Source organism: Macrotis lagotis, chromosome 1 (assembly GCF_037893015.1).
Source record: "Macrotis lagotis isolate mMagLag1 chromosome 1, bilby.v1.9.chrom.fasta, whole genome shotgun sequence".
NCBI lineage: Eukaryota > Metazoa > Chordata > Mammalia > Peramelemorphia > Peramelidae > Macrotis > Macrotis lagotis.
In genome coordinates this window covers 790,000,698-790,027,120 of record NC_133658.1, presented here as the reverse complement: position 1 = coordinate 790,027,120, position 26,423 = coordinate 790,000,698, and the positions used below count along the sequence as shown (strand labels likewise).

At 35.3% G+C, this 26,423-nt stretch overlaps 1 protein-coding gene across 5 annotated transcripts in view; it reads right to left on the bottom strand.

Moving 5' to 3' along the window:
• Positions 1-26,423, bottom strand: part of NCAM1 (neural cell adhesion molecule 1) — a 513,914-nt gene that overhangs the window by 162,777 nt on the left and 324,714 nt on the right. The gene's annotated exons all lie outside the window — the stretch shown is intronic.

Below are 26,423 nucleotides of genomic sequence, written 5' to 3'. Positions count from 1 at the left end.
AACATCACTGCCTTGTCAACCCCGCCACGCCAGACACACCCATAAAAGCCTGAAAGTCTACTAAGAGTTCTGTTTCATGTCAAATGTCTTTGAAAAATAATTTTTAAAATCCCCAAACATCCTTTCCTCTGTGACATATTAGATGTTTAAGTTGAAGGCAGGGCCTGTGTTTATTATTTTCTTTAAAACTTTCTTCACCAACTAGCAAGAGGACTTAGTAGGTGTTCATCAAATATCTGGTAAATTGAATTTCTAATTTTATAAAATTAAAATTCATATACAAATCAAAATGGCCTTTCTTCCTATGCAGGCCATTCCACTTTTAATGATGTCAGAGTAGTGAAAAAGAGATAGAGGTTACATTATTAAGTCCATCTTTAAACTTTAATTTAGATGCTGGCACTCTAAATCTAGGATACTTGTCTAATGATCAGCTAGTTACTGGGGAAAACCAATCACTAACACCCTTAACACTGAACTATGATAAATGAAACCAAAAGAAAGAAGAAACTGCAACTGTAGGGAAATGGTTCACAGGTTCTCCCTGGAGACACAAGCAGAGGAATGGACAGAGTTAATTTTACGTGTAAAGGCAGTAAGAAGCATCATTTCAAGGGACATTTAATCATCTTTTTTTGCAATATGTATGATAAATATTTGCAAAAAAAGACATAAAAATCATTGTAGCTTATGCATTAACATCTGTTCAGAAAATGAAGGTAGATATAGTCTATGAAGAACTAGATAATAAGCTCCATATTAACTCTTCTTGCTCTTTGAAACTCAGTGATTCTGCAAAGGAAAAATGGATTGGCAAGAAAAAGATTGGAAACCACTAATGAGGAAAAAAAAGAAGTCAAAGACTCCTATACTATACAGAAAGATCATGCCTGTAAACCATTACTACTCTTGAGAAAAGGATCGGAAAACACTGGACAAATAACACCACAAAAAAAAAAATCAAACTGATTATACTTTTACAGATGGGAAACAACTTGTTGCAGATGTGAGAGTCATTCTTGAATTATCTGTGTACATACAACTGGATAACCAACTTTTTGGAGAAAAGTTCAAATTTACTACAAAGCTTAAAGAAAAAATAAACATAAGAAAAATATGAAGTATAATTAAATCAACTTCAGCCTGACCTAAATAAAGAACTGATGATTAAAAGTTGAATGGAAGAAATTAAAGAGATACAAACCACAATAATTTCATCCATTAATTTAACTTTTGTAAATCAATTGTCAAAACAAGACCAATGGATCCTAAAAACCCTCATCCTCTAGGCAGTATGACTTGTCAATTAGAGAAATAGACATATATATGGACAATATTAGCTTAAAGTAGGACTTCTTTTGTAAAACCTTTTGAAGAAGTATGGTAGAAGGTTATGAACAGCTTCTTTACATTAAACAAAGAAGTAGGGAATGACAAGACCAGATTTTTAAAAAAGCTTAATGGGCAATCCAACTAAGTAAAATCATCCTGAGGACGTTTTGGGATAAAGATAAAAGAACAACAAACAGAAGGGGAAAAAAGTCTGCCAAGATTTTTATAACAAACTTTTGCAATCAGGGACAAGTAGAACCATCACATTTGGACACAAGCATCATTAACTTAGATATCTTATACAGAAAATATAGATGTCACTGAGGAGAAAAAGATGGGACAAGCATTGCTATTTAGATATAAGAATGAATTGGCATAAATATGGTGGAATTATGGGTTCAATTCATAAGACAGCTAAAGAAAGGAAACATATCAAAGATGTGGAAAAAATCTTTTTACCTTATTAACACTCTAGAATATGTAGCTATGTGGCATTATGGATAGAGTGCCAGCTCTGGAGTTAGGAGGACTTGAGTACAAATTTGACCTTAGACACTTACTAGCTATGTGATTCTGAGGTAGTCATTTAACCCTTTTGTGCCTCAGTTCCTCATCTGTAACAAGGAGAAGGACTTGTGAATGACTCTAGGTATCTTTGCCAGGAAAGCCTCAAATGGGATCATGGAGAATTAGTCAATACTGAAATGATCCATCAACAATAAAAATATATGCCCTTTTTCCATCTACATAACTTCTTTTTTTTGTTTTTTTAGATTTTGCAAGGCAATGGGGTTAAGTGGCTTGCCCAAGGCCACATGGCTAGGTAAGTGTTTGAGGTCAGATTTGAACCCAGGTACTCCTGACTCCAAGGCCAATGCTCTATCCATTGTGCCACCTAGCCGCCCATCTACATAAATTCTTATGAGAATAATCTACAACCACACACACACACACACACACACACACACACACACACACACAGAGAGAGAGAGAGAGAGAGAGAGAGAGAGAGAGAGAGAGAGAGAGAGAGAGAGAGAGAGAAGGCAAATGAGCATATATTATTTTCCTGTGCAACAGGAAAACTTCTACCTGGGTGATCTTGGGCAAATCTTCCTGAATAAATCTTGGCCCCAACTTCCTTGGGTCTCTTTCTCCTCATCTATAAAATGAAGGGCTTAGACTGAGATCCTTTTTTAGCTCTGAGGCCTTTACCATAATAAAAATGACTAAAAGATACAGAGAATACAAGATTTCATTGCACTTACTGTTTATTGGTTATAAAATATATTTGATTTGGTAAGAGCAAAAAGGTACCTTAAAGGCTCTTTTTCAAGAAGGTATATCTCATCCATACATCAAAACTATTAAGTATTCCTTTAGAAATACAACAACAGAGATAACCTTGTTCAGCAGCCTTCTGTTCATTAATATCAGGTGACACATAAAACAAGAAGATGTATGCTTACTAAAGATAGTCGCCACTGTCATGGAGAAGAGCCAGAATGCAACTCAAATTAAAGAGGGATTTCCTAAGAATACTCTTGTTTCTGGATGATAATATTTTGATTGTATCCAGCATGAAACACTGTGGAGTTTCTGTAATTATTCAGGATACCTTGGCCTTATCCTCCCTTTGGGGAAAAAAAAACACACATGCACAAATAAGCAATATATAATGGGCAGTTGGGTGGATGAGCCTGCAGGCTTTGCCTACCAGAGTTGGGGCCCAGAATTTAACAGGGAAGGGAAAAATCTGACTTACTTTCCAGAAAACACAAATCTCTTCTAATGACTCTAAATTCTCCTAGAAACAAAGGCCCATTAAAATCAGTATTCAATTGCTGCTGTTATAGGGCTATATGACATGAATATAAGAATGAGCAACTTAAAACGAAAATTACACAAGGGTCAATGGGGAGGTTTGTGATAGGAGTGAGTTGTCTGTGACATACAAAAATTAAGGAAATATGAAGGACTGGAATATAGGATATCATCACTTTAACATATACTCAAAAAACAAGGTGAGCTTCTACTGTAGTGAGCAAATAGTATAACCCTTGAACAGACCTCCTGCTCTAATAGTATCTTTGAGATAATAAAAGAAAGCAAGAATGGTCCCTGATATATTGAAAGCACCTTGCCCAAGGTCAGAGGTAGGATGTGAAAGTGTACCTCTCACCAGGTCATGCTGCCTTCCATACTTATATCCTTCTCCTATCCCCCCACCCCGGAAACTTATGGAAGGATTGGGGGGGGGGGGAGGAATTTCAGAAGATTGCCAAGAAAGCATGGAAGGATGGTTAGTTTTCTGCATCACCAGAGGGTTGGATGGAGCACACACCTCCTTAGAAGTGAAAGGTCTGAGTATGAGAATATTATAATACTCCTTGGATAAGACAGAATTGCTCTACTTTCATGGATCCCTGCATTCATTCTGTACCCAACTGCAGCATTTACACACTGACCTTATAGAGAAATGTTTTATTAAGTCAGATTTAATCCCTTTTCTGCCTTTCCTCCTCTTTCAGGAGTTTAAAATTAAAATGTTAAAAAAGAATAAAACTGCAACTGGGAATCCAGGTTTAGTGAAGCTAACTTGTGGGGGGGGGATTAGTAAGGTGAGATCTAGATAGAAATCCCGGGTATTGGAGATTTGGGGAGCTCCTCAGAGGAGCGCCATTTTCTTTTCACAGCAGGATGGGGGGGGGAAGAGTATTGGTTGCCATGGCGACAGCCTGAGAAGTCAGAGCTCTGGCAGGTCGTGGGTCTAAGCTCATTTCTATGGATGGACCACAGTTCTGCTGTAGCAGAGGGCAGGGATCAAAGAGCCCTGTTGGACCTTGGCGCAGCAAGAGGATTTAAGGGCAACCTGGTGGCTACAAGGACGAGCTTTCTCTGCCATTCAGCAAATAGGGAAACCCAGAAGAGCTGGCAAGGTTTGAGAGAAGGCTGGGAAATACAGGGTGGGAGGGGAAGCATTTGGAAAAAAAGTCTCAGGGGAGACAGAACAGAGGCGGTTGAGCTCTTGGGGTGACAGTGAGGGCAAACTGCCATTACTCAGTTGGATGGAAGAAATAAATGAAACCATGTCTCTCTGGTAATCGCTCCCCTACTGAACAGTGCAAGTTTTCAGAGCCTGAGAACATTCACAATCAAAAGTTGATGTGTGGAATGACAATTCTTAGAGCAGATTGCTCCCCCTACTAGCAGAGAGTCAGGATGCCTTCCTTTAGAATTTCCTGGGAACTTTAATTTTCTTAAATTTTTAATCCTCCTTAGGTCAACTTACCCAAAATATGAAGACTTTTTAGGACTGTGAGGGCTGTTATGATTCTTGTTTATACTTGTGACCAAATGTAGTCATTTTCTCCCTAGTATTCTCCCTCAGGTTTAGTTGGAGTTTTAATTGAGTTCTGGGTGTGAAATATTTCCCAGATAGCCTGACCAACCTATTTCCTGGCATGACTAGCAATTAAACAGGGAGAAATACAATTCGTACAGGCACTAAATACACTGGGGCACATAGTAGTTTGGAGTCCATACAACCTTCCAGGATCTGTTTGGAGAGAAGAAGTTCATCTCCCTTCATCCTAATCCCCAAGGACCTGGCTTCTGCAACTATACCTTCCTTTTCTTGTATTATATTATATTGCAGGCCCCTGTTCTCTGTGAACCAAAGAATCTATAAAACACAGAAGCCTGTGTCTTAGCAAGAGATTACAAGAACAACCTTGATCACATAAGGTTTAATGGGACTTTTTTTTTTTTTGGAAAATTAGAAGCACATTTTTGACTTAAAAAGTTCACTGGACCATATGCTGAGAATTAGCAGTCAGTTTAAGCATATGGATTGTGTTACTTTCACTGAGCTCTTGCCTCTCTCTGAAGAATATTCTCATCCCAAGTGAAACAACAATCTTCATTCTTTCAACTCTTTCAAATGCGGCTTGGCTCTCAGGGGGTGAGGAGAGCACCATGAGGGACAAGGGTTTTCAGACTCAACTGAGGTCAATCTATTCCAGATCCAATAAAGAAAAATACAGAGTCAAAGGAACTCCTAACCCCACTGATCCCAGGTCCACATTTTAAATCTAAGAAACTTTAAAAATAAATACATAGCCATCTTAGATTTTCGACAGTTCTGTACATATGGATAATGATTCTGTCCAAAAAAAGGGATAATGGCAAAAATTGACTAGGGTCAGACTTTATGGGGAAATCAACATTTGGATGTTTGCCATGATCACACATTTATTATTACTTATTACTCTTTTCTCAACACTAAATAACCCTTGAAGTATTTGGCTTGAGACAAATAAATGGAAATCCTGGTATGCACTAGCAGCAGACTGTGAGCTTTCTCACATCTGTCTTTTCTTTCTTCTTTAAAGTCTTTCTTTCCCATTCACTATTTGCATTTTTAGTGTTCTCTCTAAAACCTTTATCTTAAACTTTTCCTTTCCCTACATGGTCCTTCTCCCCCATGCCACACTACCTCATTTTAAGGGGTTAGCTGGATAAAGTGCTAGAGTGGAGTCAGGAAGACCTGAGTTCAAATCTGAACATAGACACTTACTAGCTGTGTGACCCTGGAGAAGTCACTTAATCCAGTTTGCCTCTTTTCTCTCATCTACAAAATATGCTAGAGAAGGAAATGAGAAACCACTCCAGAATCTTTGCCAAGAAAACTCCAAATAGTGTCATTAAGAGTGAGACATAACTAAAATGACTGAATAGCTGCAAAAATTTTTAAAGGCTGGAAAAGGTATTTACTGAGTAAAAAGCTAAATCAAAGGGAATAGCATGCATCTTCAGATGGTGTATAAGCTTATCTAAAAGAAAGGGAGACTCAAAGCATGTTCTAAGGGAAATGTGCCATCTTCTGCATAATTTTAATAATTATAATAATAATAATAATGATAGTTAACATTTATATAGAATTTACTATTAACTATTACTTTACAGAAATATTTTTAAGTAAATATCTCTTACTTCTCAACTATATTCAAAAAATAATTTTAGAAATGTGCAGGTCTTGTATAAAATTCTTGGTCCTAAACTATAAATCAAATAAAGACTGACTGTGCTAGTAAGTGTCTTCCACAAAGAAACAGTGTAGTATAAAGAACATGGAACTATGGGTGTGACCCCACACAGCAAGAAAAAAATATTGGGCTTGAAGTCAGGAGTTGTGGTTGTTTAGTCACTTTTCAATGGTTTCTGATTCTTTGTGAGATCAGTTTGGAGTTTTCTTGGCAAAGCTACTTGGAGGAGTTTGCCATTTCCTTCTCCAGTTCATTTTACAGATGTGGAAACTGAGGCAAACAGGGTTAAGTCCAGGGTCACATAGTAAGAGTATGAGGGTGGATTGAACTCATGAAGATGAGTCTTCTTGACTCAAGGCCCAGCACTCTGCACGTCACTTAGCTACCCAGGAGTTATAAAACCTGGATTCAAATCCCAGTTTCTCATTGAAAGACCATCAGCAAGTTACACTTAGCTCCTCAGACTGTGTCCTGCTCTTTAAAATGGGGTAACAAAAGGCAGTTAGGGAAAACAGTAGATAGAGCACAGGCCCTGGACTCAGGAGGACATGAGTTCAAATGTGACCTCAGACACTTAAAAATTCCTATGTGGCCTTGGGTAAGCCACTTAACCCCACTGCCTTGGGGAAGCTAGGTGGTGAAATGGATAGAGCACCAGCCATGGGGTCAGGAGGACCCGAGTTCAAATGTGAGTCTCAGATAGTTAATAATCATTACCTAGCTGTGTGACCTTGGGTAAGTCACTTAACCCCATTGCCTTTCAAAAAAATTAAATAATAACAACAGCAACAAAAACATTGCCTTGTAAAAAAATCCCAACAAAAAATGCATAATAAAATGATGTAATGATACCTACCTCACAGGGTGTTCTGAGGGAAGCACTTTTAGGTACCTTAAAATGTGGTATAAAGATAAGCTATGGTTCTGAGTCAAAATATTTGAGTTCTAGTTTCAGGTCTTCTATCAGCTTGCTACTTCAATCACTCTGGCCCTCAGTTTCTTAATATGACAATTAATCTGATGACTATGTAAGGTCTTTTATAATTTTTAAGTCCTATGAACTTGGGTCCTAGGTCCAGAATGTGCTCATATTTCTCTTTCCTCTATTTCTCTCTCTTTTCATCCTCCCTCCCCCCCTCCCCCCCTCCCGGATTCAGTGTCTGTCTATTTGTCTGTCTCTCAGTTTCTCTTTGTTTCTATATCTGTCTGTTTGTCTCTCTCCCCTTTTCTCTCTCACTTTCACTGGGCAAGAAAAAATTCTATTTTATGTTTTCTTTTATTTTGAAATTTTACTTAAACCTGTTTAGATTTTCTTTTTTAAAGTTTCATTCAAGTTTTTATATTTCATTGTTTATATTCATTCTGCTTTTATATTTCAAATATTTAAAGATTATTCTTCCTCTGATAGTTATCGTGTAGACAGAATGGTTAAGCAAAACTAAGTATACAGCATTCTCATCAAATAGGGCATGAAGCATTTTATACCTGTAGTTCAATATTATTTTTTTTTAAAAAATTAATGAACAGAAAACTATTTTCTTTTCATCTTCACCCATGTTGGGGGGGAGATATGCATAGATCAAGAAAAACAAATTCTTTTCTTCATTCTGGTCAATGGACATCTCTTTCTGTACTCCATATTTATCATTTGTTAGTAATGGAGAGCATTTTCATCATTGATTCACAGATGGTCAATGCACTAATCAGAGTTCTTATAGATTACAATGTTGTATGTGCTCATTAGTTTTGTTACCTGTTGTTCTCTTTCAAAACCAATGCAAAAACAAACAGATTTTGCATTCTTGCCTTACTGGTAGTAGTCAAGAAACCATCTCTACTTGCTGAGGGTCCTCAATTCTACAGCCTAGCTCTCTCACAGCTTGATTTCAGCTTTTTTTAAACGTTAAGTTGGAGAAAAGAATTTGTTTTTTTTTTAATTTTTCTATGATGATAGAAGTAGTGACAATTTAGACATATTCCTTTTTTAAAATCACATTTATTATGATTTGTTGTAGAGCTTTTTGGTTTCATTTTTTCTATTAATTCAAATAAAATCAATTATTAAAATGCCTAGAGAAACTCATAGATAGGGAGAGGTAAGGGGACATGGCCAGTATACACATGACTGTTCACTGATTTCTCAAATCATCTAGGATTTGGTTAATAGAGCTGTGAGCAATTCTGGAGAAAGGGAACAATTCAAGAATCCTAAGATGAATAGCTGCAAAGGACATTATTTCAGCCTCCTTTTTTTTTTTTCCCCTAACACATGAGGAAACTGAGACTTAACTTACCCAAGTTTATACAAGCAGTAAATAACTGGGATTCAAAGCCCAAGTCATCTTATTCCAAATCTAGTTATCCCAATAATCTTTAGGCCATAGAAGAATAAAATAATTTTCCTAAGGAATTTCATTATTATGAAGCTACTTTTTGTATATTTCAATATCCTGTTAGTCTTCCATTTAAATATTGCTTAAAAAATGGCAAAGGAACATGTCTTATTTATCTTTTATATTTCTTCTTTCACCTAGAACAGTCTATTATACATATTAGATGCTTAAATTTGAATGAATAAATTAATATTATTACAATCCAAAACTGAATCAGGAGTAAGTTGTTATACTACTGGCTGCTAAGGGAAAACAAAATTCAAATTTCGCTTCAGTTAAGACAACACTTCCCACATTTTGATTCATTGAATCCTGACATTCCATATGATATGATTAGATTGTAATAACATTTCAATGCTAGTCATATTTCCCCCTCTAAAATATAAAATATGACATGTCAAAAATAACTCCTTCATAAAGCCCTACTCTAATACCTCAGGGAGGAACAGAAAGAATGAGGAACCAAGAAGACCATGTCAGTGAACAATAAATTTAAACAATTATGTATTAAATAATTATTAAGTCTAATATATGCCAGATACTCTTTTAACGTTTAGGTATAGAAAAAAAGACAAATGACAATCTCTGCTTTTTCAAGGAACTCAACTGAATTGGGGAGAAAATGTAAAAACCACGTAGGATAAGCAGCATAAATTGGTGATAATTATTAGTGTTATGGGGGAATCAGGAAGCCTCCTGGTCAAAGATGGAATTTTATCTGGAACTTGCAGGACAAGCCAGGTAGTAGAGATGAAGAGAATTCTAGGCATGTTAAAAATCCAGTGAAAATGCCTGGGGTCTGAACATGGCACATCCTGTGAGAAAACAGCAAGGATGCCAGTATCATTGGACTGTGGAGTTCATGATGAGGTGGGAAGGAGGATAAGATGTAAAAGAAGACTGGAAAGGAAGGATATCAGGTGATGAAAGGAACTGAATATCAAACAGAGGATTTTCTGTTTGATCCTGGAGATGACAGGAGCCCCTGGACTTGAAAATAGAAGCACCATGGTCAGACATGGATTTTAGGAAGATTAATTTGACAGCTGAATGGAATGTGAATTGAAGTAGAGGGAGATCACGTAAGTGATGCATATTCTCTAGCAGCCTGCAAAGTAGGGGTCCAACAAGAGACAATCTATTTGCTCTTCAAGGATTTAAGTGCTAATGGACGCATCTTTGGAGGTCTGACTAGCCAGTAATGATAATTTTTGAACCATACCAACATATGAAACATGAGAAACCATATACAAAACAGAAGTCTTTGTTCCTATATGGCCACTTCCACAGTGATGGTGGTAGAATAGGAATCATGGAAATTAGAATGTAAAGAATATGTATTCACATGGATGTATTTGTATAAATGGATGTATTTACACACAATGGGAAGCTAGGTGGTATGTGAACAGAGTCTCATCTCCTTGGCTTCAGACACTTACTAGCTGTGTGACCCTGGGCAAGTCACGTAACTATTTGCCTCAGTTTCCTCATCTGTAAAATGAGCTGGAGAAATAATTAGCAACCACTCTAGTGTCATTGCCAAGAAAACCAAAATGCAGTCACATAGAGTTGGACATGATTGAAAAATGACTGAACAATAAAATAAAAACATACATACCTACAAATATATATTTGTGTATGCACACTTAAGTAAATACATACATGTATATGTGTATATATGTGTAAATAAAATCTCACTTTAGATGACTGTAAAAGTCCTGAAGAGGCAGTTACTTTTCCCCAAACATATATACCTATACACATGTCTATACACATATATACCTATACACATGTCTATACACAGACACACATATATTGTTTGAACCAGGGATAGTAGATCTCTAAGTCCAGGGTTACTTAAAATATGCAAAACTAGAAAAGAAAGTTGCAGAAATCACACAATTTACAATTTGATTATACATAAGAATTTAACTGTTGGTAGTAAATGGGAAATCTTAGTTCAGAGATCAAAGGTTTGACCCATGACTGAGGGAGTTTAGCCTGATCCACATTTGTCATCCTCACCATAAATGAAATGAACACCAAAGATGTAGCTGAATGAAATAAAGCCTTACAGGTTCTCTGTCAAGAGGTAAATACAGGAGTTGTTTTCATTGTGTGCCTCAAAGGAAACCAGAAATATAATTTCAAGGAACATTCTCAGTCAATACCGCCTTATAGTGCTTGCGGTAGTTGTAAGCAAACAAAGCAGTTGAAGATAATTACAGCTTATGTGCCAGTATGTGCTGCAGAGGATGACGTAGAAAATTTATATGAAGAACCTGACAAGACTCTCCAAATAAAGTTAATATGTATCTTGATACCAGGGACTTCAGGTACAGGTATAGGGAAAAAAGCAAAATCAATGTCAGAAAATATAGTTTGGGATCAAGCCATTTAAAAAGAAAAGGTAAAAGACATGATTATTCAGATGTCTTACACCTGTACATCTTTAAGAAGAGTAGTGGAAATAGTCTTGAGTGACATCATAACATGAAATGACTTTATCTTCATATATAGGAAACAACTAGTTGCAGGCAGAATGATTCTTTCAAAAAAGATAAAAGAATAATCAATGAACAAGCATTTATTAAGCCTCTGTGATGTGCTAGATATTAGAGAAAAAATTAAAAAAAATAATTCCTATACTTAATCATATTCTATCAAGCAAGATGTGTATGTCAATGATTATACATAAAATATAAACAAAATAAATTCAAGATAAATTTCTTGGGGGGGACTGGAAAGAGATCAGGAAAGTGTTTGTCTAGAAAAACTCTGAAAGAGTGTTTGTGAGAAAGTAAGGAATCTAAGAGAGAGAAGGAAAAATTGAATTTCAGGAAGGAGAAATATCTGGAGATGGTAGATCGGTATGTGAAGAATGGGAAGAAGTCTAATTTGGTAGGATCACAGAGTGTGAGAAAAGGAACAATGTAGTTAATAAGATTGGAAAGATAGCTTGGGGTCCATACTGTGAAGGAGTTTAAAAGCCAGACAATAGAGTTTATATTTGATCTAAGAGGCAATAGAGAGTCATTAGAGTTTATTGGTAGGGGAGTAACATGTCCAGATCTATACTTTTAGAAAATCACTTCGGTATTCATGTAGTAAAGATTAGAAAAGGCATAGAAGGCAGAAGACCAATCAGAAGGATATTATGTTGTCTAGATGAGAAACGAAAAGGGCCAGAATTAGGATGATGTCAGTATGAAGGGAAAGGGACAGATGCAAAAAGTATTGTGGAGAAGTTTGGGCAAATGACGAGTTATGTGAAGTAAGGGGAAGTTGTGAATTAAGGATAATGCCATCACACTGAAAGTGATTTTAGAATTTTAGAAGAGTTAGATATGATAGACCTCTGGAGAAAACTGAATGGGAATAGAAAGGATTATACTTTTTTCTAAGCACTGCTGCTTACACAAAAATTGACCATGTATTAGGGCACAAAAATATACAAACCTCATAATGAGATGCAGAAAAGCAGAACTATTAAATATATCCATTTTAGATCATATTGAAATAATAATTACATGTAATAAAGGGCCAGGGAAAGATATATTAAAATTAATTGGAAAATAAATAATCCACTCCTAAGGAAAGAGCGGGTCAAAGAGCAAATCATTTTAAAAAATCAATATAATTAAAGGATATGAAAACAATGAAATAATATACCTGAATTTATGTGATGCAGCCCAAGTAGTACTTAGAGGAAAATATATACCTTTAAATGCTTACATTAATAAAATAGAAAAAGAGCAGATCAAGGAATTGGTCATGCAACTAAAAATTTAAAAACTCCCAATTAAATACCTAATTGAAAATTCTTAAAATCAAAGGTGAGATTAATGAAATCTGAATTAAGAAAACCACTGAATTAATGAATAAAAGAAAACTAGGAGATAGTTTTTATGAAAAAACCAATCATATAGATAAACCATTAGTTAATTTGAACTAAAACAGAATAAAACTAAATTACCAGCATTAAAAATGAAAAGGTAAACACATCACCAATGAACATGAAATCAAAGCTAGGAGTTATTTTCCCCAATCATATGCCTAAAAAATTGACAATCTAAATGAAATGGTTGAATAGTTACAAAAGTATAAATAGTACAGGGTAATAAAAGAGGAAACAATACTTAAATAATGCCATTTTAGGAAAAAAAAATTGAATAAGTCATCAATTAACTCCCTAAGGAAAAAATTTGCAGGATCAGATGGATTCACAACTGAATTCTACCAAATATTTAAAGAATAATTAATCCCAAATATATAAACTACTTAAAATAGGTAAAGGAATTCTACCAAATTCCTTTTATGATACCAAAATGGTGCTAATACATAAGCCAGGAGAGCAAAAACAGAAAAAAGAAAATATAGACCCATTTTCCCAGTAAATATTGATGAAAAATTTTAAAGCAAGGATATTATAGTAACATGTCACGAAATTCGTAAATTATGACTTGATGGGACTTATATTAGGAATGCAGGGCTGGTTCAATATCAGGAATAGTTTGGAGGTGAAAAATCAAGTCATTCACAGTTGTATTACTGTTTCTATAGAGCAACTAGATGGTGCAGTAGATAGAACACTGGCCTTGGAATCAAGAGGATGGGAGTTTGAATCCAGCCTCTGACACTAGGTGTGTGACCTTGGGCAAGTTGTTTAACCCTCCAGAGAAAGAAGTCTGAATACAAATCAAAACATACTGTTATTTTTTTTCCTGGGTTTTTGGTTTTTTTTGGGAGGGAATCTGTGTTTTCTTTTGCAATGACTACTATCATATTTTACATAATTGCACATGTATAATGTACATCAAACTGCTTGTCATCTCCAGGAGTGGGGAAGAAAAAGAGAAAAGGAGAGAATTTGGAAGTTAAAAATGCTAAAAAATTGTTTTTAAAATTAATTAGAAAAAATAAAGTATCTAAATTTAAAAAAGAAAGTGACTAGAAAGAGAGTGGTATTTTCAACAGAAAGAAAACTATGTGGAAGTAAGGTGGGTTTGAGACAAAGATGAGGTGGTTCATTTTGGACATGCTGAGTTTGAATAAAGATTAAAGCAAATACCCAATTAGAAAGAGAAAAGGATGATGACATAAAAGATATTGTATGAGATCACCAACCTGGTCTGCTTAAATTAACTCTTCTAAGTCTCCATTTTGAAAAATGAGAAATGGCCAGGAAACACTAATATTCTAGATGTCACTATTTTCTAGAAACATTTAACCAATACAGGACAATGATCACAATTAGGATGTCCTAAGAGTCCAGAAACAACTTAGTTACTCAAACACATCTTACCAAGGAGAAGGAGAGGCATAGCCAAGGGAAGGTTGTTTCAGAATTTAAATGCATTTGCTGAAATGGTTGTCATATTATTAATGTTTTCCTATCTTGTTTTCAAATTAAGTGGAATCAGCACTATAATGAGAGTGGAAGATGAGATAGATAATTAAGCAATACATTGATTACTACTTTTCTCTCCTTCCCCCCACTGCCAAATATTACAAGAACAAGAGAATTTTGAATTGGCTTAATTAGGTGGACATTGATTGTTGTATGCCATCTTGGAAGAGTGTCTCTAATGGAGTTCTCTAGGGATCTGGGTTTGGCCTTGTGGTGTTTTAACATTTTCATCAATGAACTGAAGAAAAATATAAATGGCATGAATGATGACTTGCAGATGACTCAAAGTTAAATAGATGGCTAATATTGGATGGCAGACAGGATCCAAAAACAGATCTTGGCAGGACAGAACCTTATATTCATACTGATTAACTTGGCTCAGAATTTTAAACTTAGGTTCAAAAGATCAGCTTTACAAATACATGATAGGAAAGGGCAATTGGTATGAAAAGAATTCATGGATTTTAGTCTTTCAAGCTCAGTATGTTTCAATACATATGACAAGACAGCCAAAAAATGTTAGGCTGTATAATGAGATGGATAATTTCTAGAATAAGAAAATGATGATAATCTCAATGCAATATACCCTACTTAGGACATATCTAGAATGCTGAATTTAGTTCTGGAAGGATATTGGTAAGCTGGGCAGAATCCAGAGAAGGGCAACTAGGGCTGGAAGTACCTCTGGATCAAGTCATTTGAAGTTCATTTGAAGGAAATGATAATTTTAGCTTTGAAAAGACAAGACTTAGGGGTTCATAATAGCTTTATTCAAGTACTTGAGGTCTTGCCATATGACAGATAAATTAGAGATGTTTTGTTTGGTCCTAAAAAGGAGGATTTGTTTTTGGATTCCTTGACTGCTGCAAAGTGCTTTGTTCATTAGGAGATGGTGTAAAGGGAGTATTCTAGACTTATGATTTCATCAGTGTGGGAATCTTCTGATAAAGAAATTCCCTCTGCCACTGAAGATTAGAAACTAACTGGTCTGTAAAGTGCTGAGGATACTGAAAGGTCAAGAGACTTGCCTTACATAGCTAACATGTGTCAAAGGCCTTAGTAGAACAAAGACCTCTTGACTGTAAACTTGATCCTCTAATATGCCATCTTTGCCATGCTAGTTCCTTGCTCTTAGCACCAGATGCAATGGTTGAAAGTTTATGAGAGGTAGATTTACATTTAATAGAAGGGGGGAAAAACCTTCCAAAACAATTAAAGCTATACAAAAGAAGGCTTAGAAGAGGAAGAAGACCCATGGTTCCCAATGGGTCATTAAATACTTGTTGAGTATAATGGAGAGGGAATTCTTGTTTAGGTTGTACTGAAAAGTCTCTGAGGTACCATCCAAACTTGAAATTCCATGATGTTGATGGAAACTTTCTCTGGCTAGAGTATTATAGGTCCATAGATTTAAGAGACTACAAGAGACTTCAAAGCCTATCTAGTCCAAGTCCTTCATTTACAACTGAGGGGACACATAGATTCCCTACCTAAAAAACTCAAATATCCAAAGCTTTTAATATATCCATCGGGGTGGGGAGATTATGAAAACAAATGGAATTAATTTTATCTACTTCTGCTACAAAGTTTCTTTAATCGTCTTAGTCCTGAATATATTTTGGACTTTTAATCCTCCAGGCCAATATTTATGGGCTCCATCAATATATTTTAGTCCCTAGAGTGTTCCATGATGAAAACTATTTGGAAAATGCTGAGCTAAGGCATGACTCAAAGGCTAGCAGAGATTCTCCCAACCTTAGTAAAGAAGCTGACTGAACAACTGGAGGCCCACTGGGATCTGGGTGGGTTACAGGGACATGATCTGAGAGAAGTAGACAAATAAGATTAGAAATTAAACCAGATTGCAAATAGCTCATTATCTGTAAAAAAATGTATTTACTCAAATTTGGGTTTTTTATTTAAGTCAGCCTTATACATGTATATTCAAAATATAATGTTCCTTAATGACATAATATACACAAAGCTCTTTGCAAATCTTTAAGGGTTGCATAAATGCCAGCAATTATCATTCTTATCATTAATACTAGCATGAGTAGATGTCAATAAAAAATAATTTTTTCTTATTTAAAGAGGGGGGGAAAAGAATAATCTCTCTTTTTAAGTGTCAATCAGCCACATCCACAAGAAATCAAATAATCTATACCATAACAAAGAAAAATGCTAAAAATCTGATGGCAGCTTCTATTTCAAACCAAGTGCTCAAAGGGAGGTAAATAAAGGACCTGTTCTATGCTGAGCTAACAAAGTTAAACCTGTACGTTGATAGAAGTTATGCCATACTGTGAAGAAATCACCTTTTTTAGCTGCTGCTTCAAAGAAGAAAATCATTATTCTTGTACCTAATCTGTTAATTGTTCATATGGTCTGATTCTACTTACTATAATGCATCAAAAATAGCCCTGTTCTCAGAACCTTATAAGTATAAAGAGATAGATTCAACCAGCGGCTAACACTGTTATGTTTGACAATGATAAAGAGAAAATAGAAACGCGACTTGTGTCCTAAGGATGGTCTGGTAGTTATGTGCATGCTTGAGAAAGCACACAGAAGGAGAGAGAAGTAATATAAGGGGAGAAACACTGTAGGTTAGAACAAAGCTTTAAGACAGGAATGGCCTAATATTTCTGAAATGTGCTCTGAGATTTTTTTTCCTCACAATATAAACAAGTATAAATGAATGAATGAATGAATGAAATTAGTGAACCCATGCATATAGATACATATATATATATATATATGCTTATACATAGACATATTATATGTATAAGCATTTATACATATATACATATAGAATTGAGAGACAATAAAAACTCATCTTGTGTTCTAAGGATGGTTTGGTAGTTACAAACATGCTTAAGAAAATAGTTATAAGGAAGAAGATAAACATAAGGGTAATGTATATCTATATCTAAACAGACATACATACACATAAACATACATATATGTATCTCTGTATAGTCCAGGTACACATATAAAATATATTTATGCATACACAAAGATATGGGAAAAAAATAACTAAACAACTCTCAGATTTTTCTGAAAATTTCCAGTTAGCCACCATTTTAAAAAGACATTAAAATAAAGTCAGGTTTGAAGCACAAAAGCTAATATAGTCTTAGAGCCTGAGGGGAGGCCTCTTCAACCTCACAGCCCATATGACTTTCACAAACGGTGAGCTTTGGGAGGAGAAAGAAAAAAATCTGGCTTTAGGATTCTATTGTGTTGTCATAATAGCATACATAATGACACTATGTCAATATCATAACAAAGAAAAATAATTAATATTTATTCATAGAAAATAAGGCTTAGTCTTTGTAATCCTGCTGATATTCCATGACCCCCAATTTTCTGCTCTGTGTAACCCTGGGAGCCAGTGGACAGGAAAGTACTTTCCAGAAGACAGGAGCCTCTATTTCTTAGCATAATAAATTATATAAGCTGCTGGGAATAAGGAATAATTGGATACTGGCTCTCTTCCATCAGACTGGCTTAAAATCAGAACAAAGAGCCAAGCTAGATAACAGCCTCAGTGCTCTTGGCCTCCTGAATTCCCCAGGTCAGATTAGCATTTCATTTGGTCTGACCTAACAAAACCGAGTTCTTAAGAAAATGGGTTTCTGTAGAAGGCAGGTGATTGTTTCAACCCCAAGATCTCCACTCAGTTAACAGCCATCAGGCTACACGTATTTCACATTTGAGTGTGTTATCAGCGTCCTGTTTTGTTTTCAAATAGGGATGAGACTGACCATCTTGTCTTAGCTTGTTCAGTCCCCTGACCCTTCTATTTTCTGCATCTACCTAAAGAGTTCATTAGCTCTTATTAGGAACTATTCTGGTATATGACTAATGGGGGCAATCAGAAGGACTCAAGGGAAAACCAGGCAAAGGGAATGCCAAAATGGTTATATACATCAACCCTAAAAATTGAAAAATAAAGTGCAATCTATGATGGGAAAACAAACATCCTCGGGCTTAGCAAAGTGCCTATCTTGTAATAGGTATTTAAATATTTGTTGCCTTAACTGCCTTTTATATTTAGTCTCAGAAATTTTATCTATCTAGTTCCTTTGGTCCTAACTATAGTGTTTCTCCCCCTATATTTTTCTCTTTTCTTATTTGCAACTATCAGACCATCCTTAGGACACCAATCAAGTTCCTATTTTCTCTTGCTCATTGTCAAACATAACAGATTGGTAGGCCCTGGTTGAATCTATCTGTGTATATGCAAGGTTCTATCTGAGAACTGTGCTTTTTTAATGCAGCATAGTGGAATCAGACTACAAGACCAATTAATTGATTAAGTGCAAGAAAAATCATTTTCTGAAAGTAATTAAAATTGTGATGTCTAAAAAACAGTAACTAAAAAGTTTTTTTTTTTTTCTGAGTCCTGAGCGTACAGGAAAATATGAGGGTAAAGTGCCTTTGAAGAAGGTAAGAAATAATAAAATTTTAGGTTCTAAGTCTGGTGGTAAAATATTTCTAGGTCAGAGAGGAGGAGCTGATTGAATGATTGCTGTCCTGGCCCTAGAGAGCACACAGCTGTGTGCCCAAGGATTCACAAAAATGAAATTAACAGTCTATTTATAACCTTGTTTTTCAGTTTTCTAAATTTGATTTATTTCTGCCAGGTTTCTGATGTCATTTAAGATTCAACTCTCTTAACAATCATATGACAAATGGATAGGTGATTTTTCTTTTAGCTCTCATATCTTAGAAGAATGGGAATGGTTTGGCTTTGGTGAATCAAGAAAACTTCCAAATCGCTCAGTCTAATAACATCACTTTATTTGACTGGACAAACAAGGAGCAGGTTGTCACAATCCAATTATAGTACCCCAAACTTGCAATACCAAAGTCACTTCCAAAAGGTAGTCCAAGTCTATACCTGTCCAAGAATCTTATGATTCTTTCTTTTAAGCAATCTGACTACAGATTTGTATTTTGTATAGAGTTGACAGGGACACAAATGAACACTTTGGAAGTTACCCAGGCTTCTTCATTTACATAATATAAGATCTATAAATTTATTCTCATAAAACAATCCCTCTCCTAAATTGCAGAGAATCATCTGATTTGCTCCAAGGATGTCTCTGCCATGTTTTTTTTCAGGTCTGAGTTCTGAAAATCTTGTCTTAAAAAAAGGGTTTCATTAAGGTTCTTTATTTCTCCATCAAAAAGGTGCTGGCACAAGGAGAATATTTTTCCCTCCTTCTGAGTAGCTTCTGCCAAATAACAAAAATTCAGAATATTATCTTCCATTATAGTTCCAGCTATTTATTCTGCAAATGTTTTACTTTACAGTTAGAAATTATAGAGATCTTTGAAGAATACCATTTCCTGATATGCATCTCTTGTAACAAAGATAAAAAGGTGAGAAGAAAAGAACAAATAATTCTCCAAATAAGAATTATAAACTATAAACAACTATGTGGAAGAGTGCTTCAAATCATAAATAATAAGAGAATTGAAGACTGAAATGATTTTAAAGTTTTACCTAACACCTCGCAAATCAGCAAGGGAATGGTCAATATTGGAGAGACTGTGAAAAGACAGGCACATTAATGTACTAATAGTGGAGCTATGAACTGATCCAACAAGTTAGTGAGGCAATTTGGATTTATGTAAAGAAAAATGACCAAAATAATCCATAAACTTCGACCCAGAGCTTCTATTCTGTGTATTTATCTGAATAAAGTCAATGACTAAAAGAAAAAACCTATATACACAACAAAATACTTTTAGCAGTCCTTTATATTAGCAGCAAGAATTGAAAACAAACTTTATATCCAATGATTGTGGAATAACTAAGCAAGTTTTGATACATGAACTTATAGAATATGGCTATATTATAAGAAATCATAAATATAATGAATACAGAGAAGAACTGGAAGATTTATGGATTGATATAAAGTGATATAAACCTCCTATGTTCCAACATAGTGGGATAAATGCTGGGGATACAAAGAAAGGGAGCAGGAGTGGGGTAAAATGACATGATTAGATACTCAAACTATGCAGTTTGAGTGGAGAATGGACTAGAGTGGGGAAAGACTTGAGGCAGGGAATACAATCAGAAATGATTTCAATAGTCTAGGCATGGGGTGATGAGGGTCTGCACCATGGTAATGGCAGAACCAGGAAAACTGTATATATACAATGGCTACCCCAATGCAAATGGCAAAATTAAGACAACAAAGGAAATGAAATTAAATCCTATGAGATGATTATTGTGAGCCTAGCAAGGCTTGAAAGAGGATATAAAGAAGGAAGTTCTCTTCTTTCTTTACAATGCAAAGTTCTATGCAAATTGCTGGGGATGTAGACAGAAAAGCTCCTACACACAAGGAGCTCCTATTTTAAATGGATAAGCCAACCTCAAATAGGAATTTTCAGTTGCAAGTCAAATAGAAAGGTCTCATGGTCCTTAGGATACAGTGGTAAAGCACCAGAGGCATCTTCTTTAATGTACTTTCTGCTGATAAGAAACCACATCTATTTCTGATGCTGAATAATTTAACAGAAGGTCTTTGGTAATGAGAACTTTTTCTTTTCCAAGTTTTCGGTAGGTGTGGATACTGAGAAGTCAGGGGATATAAGTTGCTTTTATAGGTCCAGAAGCTGTCAATATAGCTCCATTTGCAAGGTTAAATAGTTTTCCGGATGATGACTGTGAGACCAATTCTGAAGCAAGACAAGTGGTCCAGGGGCTGCTCTTAAACTTACTCTTCTATTTCTTGCAGTTGGTCAATGATTGATGTTGCTCATGGTGAAGCTCTTAGGTACCATCTTTAAAGGGTTTATTCCCTATGATGATGGTTTAGTAGCTGGGTTCAGAGAAGGAATGGGGGTTTGGGGGCAGAGGATACCCAGGAATATTGGGCTCAGGGTCTGGAGCTATCTCCATCAGGATTTAAAGAAATTGTTGAGGTGATGGTTGATGGTGGTGGCTTGACTCATATTGCACATGGTGCCTCTTACCTATTTCTTTGGGAGCCTTGAGGTTGGTCTGCAGTTGGAGTAGATTCTTTTTTTAATAAGGCGTTAATATCTATCTTGCTGCTGAAATACCAACTGACAATACTGAATACAAAACTGAAATACCACCTTCCATGACATAAACATAAAATCAACTCTGCTTTACGCATTGTTTCACCCAGTCAGAAGGTGAGCAAATTTCTTGAGAGCAGAAGTCGTTTTTATTTTCTATTCCTATTGCTTTGCATTGTATTTGGCAAGTAGTAAACCCTCAGTAAGTGCTTTTCTATTTTATTGCATAGCTCTTTGGGAAGACAGAAAAGGATATATTGAGAAATGTAGCTGATATAAAAAAGATATCAATAGAAATTTATCTGAAAACCACCAAACATTTTTTAAAGAAAAAAGAAAAAAATATCAGTTTAGTAGTTATCCACAGTGTCTGATGATATATGTAACATTTCATATCCATAGTTTCTCATTTCTGCCAAAAGAGATTACTTCATTTCTTCATTTCTCTCTTTGTTCAAGCTTTGACCTAATAAACTTTCAAAGGTATGGACAAAAAAAAAATTGTTCCTAAAAAAACCTAATCCCTCTGAATCTGTTCTCATTTCACATAAAATCCTTTTTCTCTCACCATCTTTGTAATACTTATTTATTTTATTTGTTAAGTTCATAATAAAATATATTTGTCCCTTCTCAAAACACCATTCATTGTCTGTTACTCTTGGGTTTTTTTTTTAGGTTTTTGCAAGGCAGTGGCGTTAAGTGGCTTGCCCAAGGCCACACAGCTAGGTCATTATTAAGTGTCTGAGGCCAGATTTGAACTCAGGTACTCCTGACTCCAGGGCTGGTGCTCTATCTACTGCATCACCTAGCCGCCCCTATCATCTATTACTTTAAAAATGAGATTAGCCTAAAATTTGGAAGGCAAAATGTTGACTTTTCAGTTTCAAGCTAGAATGACAACCAAAAAGCCAAGAACCCTGAAGGCTAAAATGATTACAACTTGGCATGGCAGGACTGAGAATTGTGTTGAGAAATTCGACTTTCAGGAATTCCCTCTCAAAGGTCTATAAAATGAAATCCAAGCTGACAAAGAGCTTACCAGACAGCCAAAGTCTTATATACTAGTGATACATGACTGTTAGTGTGTCTACCTCCTATAAGAAGTTCCTAAAGTTTAGTCACAGTGATAATGTACTCATGAGAATGATTAAGCATGTTTTCATTTGAGTTCTAGTATTCAGTTTGTCCAGGTAGTACCCATGAGTCCAGGCAGAAAGGTCAGTTGACAAAATTTGGCTCTTGGATCTCCCAGACAAGTCTGCTTATGTGTCTAACATGGTTCTGCATCTTTTTTTTTTTTTGCCTTGCTAGACTAATTTTTTTTCCTGAACTTGCTATCTTTCCAGTTGGCCTCATTTTCCCTAATGAGTCCTTTTGTAAGAAGAAGCGACTAAAACAAATTTGGCCAAGAAAAAGTGCTGACTCACAAGAACATCTGTCTCCATTTCACATGATTTGTCTTATTTCAGAACCAGACAAAATTTCTTTATTTATGTTATTTCTGTCTATATCACTCATTTGGCCTTTATAGATATTGGAGACTTTTTTTTAAGGTTCTTTGCAAGGAAATGGGGTTAAGTGGCTTGCCCAGGGCCACACAGCTAGGTAATTATTAAGTGTCTGAAGTCGAATTTGAACTCAGGTACTACTGACTCCAGGGCTGGTCGGTGCTCTATCCACTATGCCCACCTAGCCGCCCGATGTTGGAAACTCTTAAAGAGAGCTGTTAAACAGTTCCAATCTAATATTAACGTTCTATGGGCAATCATAATAGAATGCTGGCACTGGAAGGAACATGAAGGACTTAGAAACACTTGTTATACTGACCATGTAAAGCAAATTCAATGACAGACCCTATATTTTGAAGGACAATTGAAAAATTGGGGTTTGGACTAATTTTCTTTATTATGAACTTTTTCAGATGTCAAAACTGAATATTTTAATAAACAAAGAATAGAAAAAAGAGGATTTCATATGAAACCATTAGAAAAAAAAGCAGATTTCAAATATATGAAAGGAAGGTTTGGTAAAGGATGACAGTGAAACATTTTACAGTCAGTCAACAGGAATGGAAACTCTCAAAAACCAAAAATTTAAAGGCAAAAATTAAGTAATTTCTTTGCATGGTCCAATAAAATAGTGTCAGAATATAGAATAAGCTGAAGCTGGCAATGAATTAAAAGTAAGGCAACAAAGGTTTCTTTAGCTAGAAGTCAGAGGAACAAAGAATGGATAGTAATAGGATTGCTGATTAAGACAGAAGGGATGGTGATAATGGACAACAATGAGAAGTTAAACTATTCAAAAGAATTTGCTTCCCTTTTCTCTTCCAAGGGGAATGATCTTTTTACTTATAAGATTAGAACAACAGAAGTTTGATCAGGAGTTGAAACTGTCAGATGTTTTGAATATGAAGACCCCTTTTCAATGCTAAAAATTTCAGACTCACTCCTCCACATAATAGGAATTGTATTAGTATCTATTAAACTGATAAAATGGGATAGAGGTAAAAGATACAATGAATTTAATAATGCTTTTGAAAGAATTCAAATTTGACAACAGCATCTATAAAAATTTGAAAATATGATAGATATGAGACATCTATTCAGTCTAAAGAAGGTCTGTTTATTAAGCAAAGGACAATGTGACACATATATATTCTCAGACCTTGTAATATAACTCAATTGCTTTTAAGTGCCTTTGATGTAGGAACTATTGTCCAGAAATGAAAACAAATAGATATTTCTGGATTATGCTTAGTGATCTTTGGAAGGCTATAGAAAATAAGAAAAGGGCAACTGTCCTAATTTTTAAAAAAGGGCAACAGTCAAATTTTCCAACTGTTGATAAATAAAATTGACTTTTAAGTTTTACATGTTTGAGAAAACTTGAGAATCCTTTATTCAAGGGACATTTATTTGGAAAGTTAAATAAGGATAACTGAAAGACAGCCTGACTGTAAAACAGGTCATACTAGATTTGTGTCATTTCCTTTTCCTGGTGGGGGTAATTAGATTAGTGGAATATTGTAGACACAATGTATTTGACTAAATCATTTTTGTGGAAAGAGAAGAGAGGGCTGTATTAGACATAACAAGCACCAGGTAGGTGCCTGGTTGAAGGCTTGGCTAAAACCAAATTAAAATGCAGATGAAAAATCTTTAACAAAATGAATAAAAATAAATATAATATAGGTAATGTTAATAAATGATTTTCTAAGTCAGTATCCAGCTTACATATGGCTTAGCAGTTTTCATTTCTATCTGAATTTGACTGCACTGGGCTACATGATAGAGTTAAGTGGATTTAAAATGAAAGACCAGAGATCCCGGGTAGTAATTAATATGATGACGACAAATTGGAGGGAGTATCTTACAACTTTTCCTTTACTTTGTTTTAATCAACATTGTTAGTCACTTAGATGAAACTATATATGGAATGCTGTGGATGATATAAAACAGGGAGGGACTGCTAAAATATGATGAAAGGATCTACATCCAAATGATGTTAGAAAATGGAATAAATCTAATTAGAAAAAAATTAATAGGAATAAATATCAAAGTCTAGGCAAAAACACTCAGCTTGGGTATTACTGGTTATATAAAGTTTCTATAAAAAAGATCTGGTGTTTTCATTGAAGTTCAATGAGTCAAAATTAATTTGACAATTTTAAAAAAAGCTAATGTGATCTTAGGTTACATTAAGAGAGTTAGAGGGTCTAAGTGAGAGTCCTACTGCACCTGATCATACTTTCTAGGAATTATTATGATCAGTCCTAGACATCTTATTTTAGGAAAGACTTAAGGTTAAACTGGGTAATGACTAGGATATTGAAAGGCCTCTAGGCCATATCTGACAAGCGCTATTTGATGGAGATGGTTAATCTAGAGAAGACTTGGTATGAAGGCATAATCATAGCCTTAAAGTTTTTAAAGACTTATCATGGGGTAGAAGACTTAGAGATCTCTTCTGCTTGACCCAGAAGGCAGAATGAACTAAGAGCAATAAGTAGAGAGTGAGAGATTTTGCCTCAATTTGTGATTAAAAAAACTTCTTAAGAATTAGAGTTCTTCTAAAATGGGAGACACTGAATGGTGAATTGCTACTTCATCTGGTTTCTTCAGTCAGAGGTTAGATGAACACTTGTCAGGGTTTATAGTTTCATATATTTTAAACTGGAAGGAGTTGTACCAGTCATATAGTCCAGTCTCTATTTTAAAGGTGAAGCAACTGATGACCAGAGAAGTTCAGTGAATTGCCCAAGGTCACACCTTAGAGGAAGGAGAAGGTTCTGGCACAAATGGAACATTCAGAGTGGCTCCCTGGAGCTTTCCAAAGCCCACTCCAAAACCTGATTTCTCTAGTGGATCTAGTGATTGTCAGTAGCTCTAGAATTTTCCCAGAGATAACTCTTCTCTACCTTACTAATTATACCCATAACTCTCCTGAGTGTAGATCAAATCAAATTAAAATGTAGTGCCTAGGGGGTGGCTAGGGGGCGTAGGGATAAAGCACTGGCCTTGGAGTCAGCAGTATACCTGGGTTCAAATCCAGTCTCAGACACTTAATAATTACCTAGCTGTGTGGCCTTGGGCAAGCCTTTGCCTTACAAAAATAAAAAAAAACCCTAAAAAAATGTAGTGCCTTTCTGATTTTAATATAATTATGTATTAATAAAAAAAAGAAATAAATAAGTTTTCTAAGTGAATATTCAGCCCATAGGGACCTATATGGATGATTTAGTGGTTATTATTTCTATCTGAATTTAAGACCACAGCATCTCACAATTACCTCAGGTCTGCTGTGACACACCTGTCAATGGTATAATTCTAATCTATCACGAAGTGTCAAGACCAGAACTTAGATCTTTTGATCCCAAATCCAGAATTCTTTCTATGGCATCATACTATAATAAGAATTCTTGGTCAGTGATGGGTACAACTAGTTATTCTTTGAAACAGTCTTTCAACTCTTACATTTTGTGATTTTGAAAGTATTCTTTTCATTATTATTACTGTTATTGTTATTATCATCATCATCATCATCATCATTTTGTTCTCTTTTTGCTACAGGGTGCTAGACATAATTTGAAATTTCATGGTACAATTTTTCATTGAGCACTTTTATACAAAGAAGTCATTTCTTGTTCATACCTGGATAGATCTATGATCTCAT